This window comes from Eptesicus fuscus, chromosome 16 (assembly GCF_027574615.1).
Source record: "Eptesicus fuscus isolate TK198812 chromosome 16, DD_ASM_mEF_20220401, whole genome shotgun sequence".
Classification (NCBI taxonomy): Eukaryota; Metazoa; Chordata; class Mammalia; order Chiroptera; family Vespertilionidae; genus Eptesicus; species Eptesicus fuscus.
Genome location: NC_072488.1, coordinates 35,610,594 through 35,616,736, shown reverse-complemented (window position 1 = coordinate 35,616,736; position 6,143 = coordinate 35,610,594). Strand labels below are relative to the sequence as shown.

General features: G+C 38.3%; 1 pseudogene; it reads right to left on the bottom strand.

Moving 5' to 3' along the window:
- Positions 1–2,616: 2,616 nt before the first annotated feature.
- Positions 2,617–3,892, bottom strand: LOC114230326 (60S ribosomal protein L34-like; annotated as a pseudogene).
- Positions 3,893–6,143: the final 2,251 nt, after the last annotated feature.

The following is a 6,143-nucleotide window of genomic DNA, read 5'->3' as shown; positions in this document are numbered from 1 at the left end:
ACAGGCTAGTTAACAAGATTATGTGCTCACTTTTTAAATATATATATATATATATTGATTGATTGATTTCAGAGAGGAAGGGAGAGGGAGAGAGAGATGGAAACATCAATGATGAGAGAGAATCATTGATCGGCTTCTTCCTGCACACCCCCTACTGGGGTTCGGGCCGAAACCCAGGCATGTGCCCTTGAGGGGAACCGAACCCAGGACCCTTCAGTCCTCAGGCCGAGGCTCTATCCACTGAGCAAAATAAGCCAGGGCGATTATGTGCCTTTAAGGGTGGGTTAGCCTTTGAAGGGCCTGGAAAAGAGGATTACTTTGGCATTTCAAGGATGTGTTAGCCTAGATGCACAAGAAAATGGACAGGATTTGCTTAAGACAAAGATAAAGTTTTTACTAAAAAAGTTATATGACAAATAAGAGAAAACATATTGGCATAGAGTTGTGTTTTTTTTGTTACATGCCATCTTGGTCAGTGTGGCTCAGTTGGTTGGAGTGTTTCCTGTGCACCAAAGATCATAGGTTCGATTCCTGATCAGGACACATACCTAAACTGCAGGTTCAGTCCCCAGTGGGAGCACGTGTGGAAGGCAATCGATTGATGTATCTCTCTCACATTGATGTTTGTCTCTCTTTTCCTACCTCTCTAAAATTAAAAAAACACACACACACAAAAAAAAACTAGTCATCCTTTAAAAAAAAAAAGTTATATGCCTGGGGCGTGACTACTCACCATGACCTGCTGGGTTAGGAATTTATGATCAGATCATTTTTTATCACTAGACTTGCAGAACCCCTTTTTGTCCATATCCTTAAACCTCTCCGGATTTCAGTTTCTCCATCTGCCAAAATAGAGTCACCTCCATGAGGGCAGGAACTAAGTCTGTATGAATTGGAGATTTGCATTTGGGAACAACTGTGGGGGCCTGGGTTAGGGAGAGGAAGAAGTTGAAATATGATATGGTTGTAACAAAGGCCTCAGCTGATCCTGTGGAATGCTCTGGTCTTAGAATCACCTTCCAGAGTTGTCACAAATTTCAGCAAGTGGGCCTACTCTATATGGCTGTTTAAACTGATGTGGTCTATCCCTAGGGAGGGACCATAAACTTGGGCAAGGCAGTGTCCTCAGCCTCTGGCAATTTCTGGAGAGAGGTTCACCTAACAATTGATGGCAGCCAATACACCCAGTTACGGGGAGAGTGAGTGTCTTGCCTGAAGGAGTTTATCTGGGCAGCACACTACAGCATCCACTACAATCAATATGTTCTCAGTACCAATCAGTACGGTACATGGCACTGTACTCATTTAATTAATGGAAAAAGGAAGGACAACATTTCTTCTGGGTTTCAATATATCAGACTCAGAGCTAATGCCTAGATTGTAGGAGGCATTTTAAAAAGGACAGGTGCTCATTAAATATTTGTTAAATGAATAAATTATAAAAAGGAATGTGTGGATTAGATAATCTCTTTTAGCAATATTGCATGCATCTATCTGTGTCCTGGAGAATATGTGGAAAAGTTGTGAATTAAAATCCTCACAGTTTTTGTTGTTGGTATTTTAAAATAAAGAAGTAGGAATAGGAATAGGAGATAAATGTGTACTAAAATTAATGTGACTGAACTGTTTGGCTAGAAAAAAAATAAAGCATTTTTTGTGATTGAGTTAATAGTAGAAAGCATTAGGGAAGCAATTACCATAGATATTATATAGAATCAAACTGTGTTGTCTAATACAGTAGCTGCTAGCCACATGAGGCTATTTAAACTAATTAAAATTAAATAAAATTTAAAATGTATTCCCTTAATCACACGAGTCACATTTCAAGTGCTTAGTAGCATTATGTGGCTATTGGCTACCACAATGAAACAGTGTAGATATACAAAACTTTTCCATCATCACAGAAAGTTCTATTAAACAGAACTGAATATACTAAATAGTTGTGGGTTTTTACCTCCATTCAATAAAAATCTAATTTACTCTCATGAATTCTGCTGTTCATTATAGTGAGAGTGCTGGAACTGGAGCCAAAACTTAAAAGGCTTGGTTAAAAACCATTGTCCTGTATCCAAGTTTCTTCTTAGAAATCCAAGTAGTACAGAACAATACTAAAATGGAACAAATATTTGTTGTCACTTCATCCTGTTTCTGCCGTCTGGATCATCTGGGTAACCAAGACAAAAGGCCCTGGGATTCTGAAATGTGCTCGGTTCCTGCTTTCCACAGCCAGTGAGGCAAGACTTCAGGCCTCAAACTGTCAAGATTTAGAGACTGGACAACCAGCTTTGTGTCCTTTTCAAAATGCCTCCTAGAATCTAGGTGTTAGCTCCAAGTCTGATATATTAAAACCCAGAAGAAATGTCGCTCCTTTTTCCATTAATTATTTTGATCTGTTATATTATTGAAAACTTTGAACATACCCTAATAATTAAAAAAATACCTTAACAATTCCTTAATATCTTCAAATATCAAGTCATCCAAACAAGTGCATATAGTGCCAATAGCTGATGTATCTTTTAAGTCTTTTAGAAGTCTTCCATCTCTCTTTTTATCCCTTATAACATTTTTTGATCCTTTTAATTGTTTTTATTGCTCAAAAAAGCTTCATTTTAAAATTTATTTAATTTTCTGACTCTGTGCTTGTGCCTGTAACACTTTCACAACGATTTTCTGCTCCTCATAAGGAAAGCATGCTTGATCCTGTCACGGACACCATTAGCACACATAGTTCCACCTTAGGCCCTGCTGACGTATTTTTTCATTTTAGACAACCTCATTAGAACTTTAGGTCTCACAGAACGAACTCCGAGAAGTCGGCCTGGGCACACACCACATGCAGATTTTGGTGCTTTCCCAACCTTCTTGGTATAAAGGTAAACAATTCTATTACCAGGGGTTCGGGATAGCCTAGTTTTGTTAGAGGCTGTATTATAGGACAGCCTCCCACGGTATGGTGAATGCCTGAAGTCACCGTCCCTGGAAGAGGAAAAGGAAAGTGCTTGCGAGTTCAAAGGTCCTCCCTTATAACTTTTGTAGAGGAAACCAGGTCTTCTGTCCTGTGAAGTTTTCCAGAGCCTGAACTTTGTTCATTGCATTCCCATGATAAAATTTAACATAATTCTCAGTTCTCATTATTTCTCATAGTTGTAAATGGGTAGTTGGACCTAGAAGCTTAATTAGATTTAGGTTTGACCTTTTTAAATGTATATCGTGTTGTGTCCTTCTATTTGGCTGAAGTATCAGATAATTATGTGACCAGTCATTGCTAATCATTACCTAGATTTATTAATTAAATTTAAGCTGTAAACTGTGACAGCCTGGCCAGAATGGCTCAGTTGCTTGAGCGTCATTCAGTGCACCAAAAGGTTGCCGGTTGGATTCCCAGTCAAGGCACATACCTTTGCAGATTTGATCCCTAGTCGGAGTGCATACAGGAGGCAACCAATCTCTCTCTCTCTCTCTCTCTCTCTCTCTCTCTCTCTTCTCTCTCTCCATCCCTCCCTCTCTCTAAACATGTCCTTGGGTAAGGATTTAAAATTACAAAGCAAAACTGTGACATTCTAATTCTATCATTTTCTTCATTTATTAGTTAGAATATATTCATAAAAAAATGATACTTCCTCTCATTACTTATTCAGTTATCCAGAGGTAAAGTTAATGTAGGAAAGGTAGAATAAATCCTTGATTTTTTTATCTTTATTACCAGTTTTCAAAAGAGCCGATTCCTTCCCATCTTTCAGAAGAGTAACTGTGAGTTTTTATTTTCTTAGTATAATTATAAGAGATAAACATATTTGATGTGTTTCAACCTATTGTAGTTGTCTTTCTTACACACATTATCCCATCTTTGGCCATTGGGAGCATCAAGTTGACTCTGGAGTCCTTTTGACATGACCTCAATTGTCTTTGGTAATTTCTTTACTATCTGGTATAACAATATGTACCCATTTTCACCCTGGCCAGGTAGTTCAGTTAGTTAAAACATCACCCTAGTTTGCCAAGGTTGTCAGTTCAATCCCCAGGCAGGGAACATACAAGAATTAACCAATGAATAAGTGGAACAACAAATTGATGTCGCCTCTCTCTCTCTCTTCCTCTCTCAAAAAAGAAAATAAATTTCAAAAAAATATATATATATGCTACATACCCATTTTCTAATCTGTTTTCTTTGCTATCATCCCATGTTTTCCTGCAAATACACCAGTCACTGATTGTGCAGCCTCAGAACCTTCTACTCTCTATAAAAAAAAAAAGGAAAAATATCCTCGGATGAGGATTAACAACAACAACAAAAAAAAAAAAAACACAAAAAAAATTGCATAAATGGCTATATGTAAGTGTGCTATAGGACCGGACTGTAGAAGAGGGTACAATGAGAACAAATATGTAACACCTTGTCTGAAGTGTAGGGAAGGCTTTCCTGAGGAAGTTAGTGAGAAGCCAAAATGCAAAGGGTAAAAAGCAAAGTAGAGACAGAACAGCATGTGCAAAGTCTGAGGTGGAAAATACTTATCACATTCAGGGAACTGAAGGGCCTGCAAGAGCTGGACTGTGAGCGGACTGTGGTGAGAGAGAGTTCATAATGAAGTATTCGGAGATCAAATCATGCAGGGCCTTGTGGGTCATGTTAAGGATGTTAGACTTCTTCCTAAAAGGGATGGGAAGTCACTGGAGTGTTTTAAGAGAGAAACATGATCGGGTTTCTATTTTAATGAGCCCACTCTAGCTGTTGAATGGAAAATAAATTGGTAGGGGTAAAAATGAAAATGAAAATGAGAGGCTATTACAGGTGAAAAAATCAGTGTCTTGAACTAAGGTTACAGCAGTGAAAATAGAAGTGGACAGATTCAAGAGATTTATGGACAACCAAAAAACTAGCTTTACGCTTACTGCAGAAACAATGGAAGCATTCTTACTAAACTCAGGAATAAAACAAGATATCCACTGTCATCATGGTTACTTAATGTTGTTCTAGATATATTAGTCAATGCAATTGGACAAGAAAAAATAGTTAGTGGTGTTAAAACTGGAAAGGAGGAATTCTAAAGTTTCACTATTTGTAAATGATATGATTATATATCTGGAAATCTTCGAGAATAAAATGGAAAATTCATGATAAACAAAATAAAAATGTGTCTGGCCAGTGTGGCTCAGTGGTTGAGTATTCATCCATGAACCAGGAGGTCAGGATGCGATTCCCAGTCAGGGCACATGCCCAGGGTTGTGGGCTCGATCTGATGATTCTCTCATCATTGATGTTTCTCTCTCTCCTTCTCCTTTCCTCTCTCTGAAATCAATTATATATATAAAAGAATTCAATTGATGTATATAAACCAATAGCTCTTATGTACACAAATAGTAACCTGTTAGGTATAGTGTGGAAAAGACACTATTTACAATGAGAACAAAAAATATAAATTCCCAAGACTAAACTTACCAAGAAATCCATATGATGAAAACTTTAAAATGTTCCTCAGGAACAAAAAAGAAAACATGCCCTGGCTGTTTTGGCTCAGTGGATAGAGCATCGGCCTGCGGACTGAAGGGTCCTGGGTTTGATTCCGGTCAATGGCACATGCTAGGGACTGCGGGCTCGATCCCTAGTAGGGGGCGTGCAGGAGGCAGCCGATCCATGATTCTCTCTCATCACTGATGATTCTATCTCTCCCTCTCCCTTCCTCTCTGAAATCAATAAAAATATTTATTTATTTTTTTTTAAAGAAAACATGCACAAATAGAAAGGTCAATCAGGGTCTTGGATAGGAAGACAGAAGACTCAGTCACAACATAGCAATTCTCTCTACATTAAGTTATACATTTAGAAACAGACACAGCTTTGATTACATTGACAAAAGTAGTTTGGATCACTTAATAGGCGAAAACAGAAGCTCTGAGATAAGGAGAGGTCAAAATGCAAAGGCTAAATAGATAATGTTAGCTAAGTGTCTTTTTCATGGGAGTAGAGACAGAACAGTATGTGCAAAGGTCTGGGGGTGGGAAATACTTGTCCCATTCAAGGACTGAAAGATGTGCATGAGGTGGCCTGTGGTGAGAAACAAAGGGTATGGGAAGAAGCTAGAAAGGTAATGAGTCCAAAAGTAGTGACTAGAAAGTGAGGCAGTGGCAACCAAGGATGCAGGCAA